This window comes from Danio rerio, chromosome 2 (genome assembly GCF_049306965.1).
Source record: "Danio rerio strain Tuebingen ecotype United States chromosome 2, GRCz12tu, whole genome shotgun sequence".
NCBI lineage: Eukaryota > Metazoa > Chordata > Actinopteri > Cypriniformes > Danionidae > Danio > Danio rerio.
Window position 1 is genome coordinate 36205706 of NC_133177.1, and position 2356 is coordinate 36208061.

Genomic DNA, 2356 nt, shown 5'->3' on the forward strand with positions numbered 1-2356 from the left:
AGCGTTTCTGTTTGGAGTTTGCATGTTCTCCAAGCATTCGCGTGGGTTTCCCCCACAATCCAAAGACATGCGGTACAGGTGAATTGGGTAGGCTAAAGTGTCTGTAGTGTATGTGTGTAAATGAGTGTGTATGGATGTTTTCCAAAGATGGGTTGCAGCTGGAATGGCATGTGCTGCTTAAAAACATATGCTGGATAAGTTGGAGGTTCATTCCGCTGTGGCGACCCCAGATTAATAAAGGGACTTAGCCGAAAAGATGAATGAAAAATAGCTTTAAAAAAATGCAGATTTGAGGCGTCACGGTGACGCAGTGGGTAGCATGATCGCCTCACAGCAAGGAGGTCGCTGACTAGACCCTCGGCTGGGTCAGTTGGCATTTCTGTGTGGAGTTTGCATGTTCTCCCCGTGTTGGCGTGGGTTTCCTTCGATGTGCTCCGGTTTCCCCCACAGTCCAAAGTCATGCGCTATAAGTGAATTGGGTAAGCTACATTGGTCGTAGTGTATGTGTGTGAATGAGTGTGTATGGATGTGTGCCAGTGATGGGTTGCAGCTGGAAGGGCATCCGCTGTGTAAAAAAAGTAGTCGGTTCATTCCGCTGTGGCAACCCCAGATTAATAAAGGGATTAAGCTGAAAATGAATGTTGATACAATATATTAGGAAACGCTCTAACGGAACATAAATCACACATACATGACACTGCTGTATATCCTCGTGGCTAGGTTTGTTCCAGCAAAGCGCTGTTGGCACAAAAGGATGATGCCAATTGAATCAGCAGCTGGCATTCGCTCAAGTGTGGCTCCTGCATGAGGACATTTATTCTTGGATGTGCTCTTTTAAGTCCTGCTATATCCTCTGTCAAAGAAGACAGATTCATCCCTCCCCCAGCCGGAGGATTTTGATGTGGTGTCGGACAATAGGCGATTTAGAGATTTCCTGTTTCAGAGTGTCGTATGATTTGTCCTCAGGCAGTGATGTTTAAGAAACCTTTTGTTGCAGAATAGGACCAGTGGAAACTATACTTCCCAAAGGTCCTTTATGTCACCTGTTGAATACTGGGATTGCGAGGCATTGTGCGGTGATTTACACAGGTAACGTTGGCTCCAGTGACCTCGGCTTGACATGCGCAGAGTTAACAGCGCATTTGATATGGCTGCCTTTTTGCTTTTACCAGATCTTTCTGTCAGGAGAACAGGCTTTGTGGCAGACAATGCCTTTTGTTGGCGGGCACAAAGAAGAGGTTTCAAACATCTATTCATGTCTCCACTGTGATTATGGCACATGGATGTATAATTTCATCAGAGAGGAACAGGCTGAACAAAATGTCTGCCATGCCATCCATCTAGCAATAGAATGAACATATCTGTAAAATTCAGCATCCCTTTGGGTTCTTAAAGGAACACTCCACAATTTTGGATATATGCTCATCTGACAACTTTTCTAGAGTTTTATCATTTTTGAATCCATTCAGCTGATCTCAAGCTCTGGAGGGAGCACTTTTAGCTTAGCTTAGCTTAGCTTAAATCATTCAATCTATAAAATCATTAACACATAGCTCAAAAATTCAGAAAGAGTATAGATCATTTTTTTCTATAGTTACATTGTGCAAAACTAAAACAACACAAAATGAAAAGTTGCTATTGTCTAGCCCAATATGGCTTGGAACTACACTCTCATTTCGACATAATAATCAAGGAACTTTTGTGCCGTAATATAGATGCAGCAGGTGTAATGGTATGTTTTTATTTATTTATTTATTTTTGAGCAAGATACTAATGGCTTAATCTGATTTAATGGTTTATGCTAAGCTAATTTAAAAATGCGCTTGCCAGACCCAGAGGTTGGCTGTTTAAAATAAACCTGTTTCCAAAAAAGTGGTGTTCCTTAACGTTTCTAAGTGCTGTAAGAAAAGTCTTAGTAAATCTTGTAAGATGTTTTAGATATGGGCTTGAGGTTTGACATAAAGTGGGGTTAAACTTTAAAGTAACATTACAGGAGTAACAGATAACAAATTACAGGATCCAATATTCAGTAGGCACAGCATAGTCTTTTAGTTTCAGTTATCTCTGAAAATCCAGCATTTAATTGTCCATTGTTTTTAAACAAATCTGTGGTGAAATAAATTAAACAAAGGAGCAAGTACTTCCTGATTTGGTGTGGAACTTTTTTTTTTTTTTAAGTTTATTGACTCTTTCCTAATGTAGGGATTGCTACTAAAGGCTTTGTTTTTTCAAAACTGCAAAGGGTCTTGCTTTGTTTAAAGCCATCTTTATTGTTTGATTTTCACTTAGGCTTGAGTTTGCCTCTTTCTTTATCCATCAGTGCAAATTGGTGGGCGGAGCTAAAAAGGCAGCGATG

At 40.4% G+C, this 2356-nt stretch overlaps 1 long non-coding RNA gene across 1 annotated transcript; it reads left to right on the forward strand.

Moving 5' to 3' along the window:
• The first annotated feature begins 888 nt into the window (after positions 1-888).
• LOC141378370 (uncharacterized) lies at positions 889-2140 on the forward strand. Its single transcript, XR_012392756.1, has 2 exons — positions 889-1089; positions 1173-2140. It is a non-coding gene; the product is annotated as an uncharacterized lncRNA (long non-coding RNA).
• Positions 2141-2356: the final 216 nt, after the last annotated feature.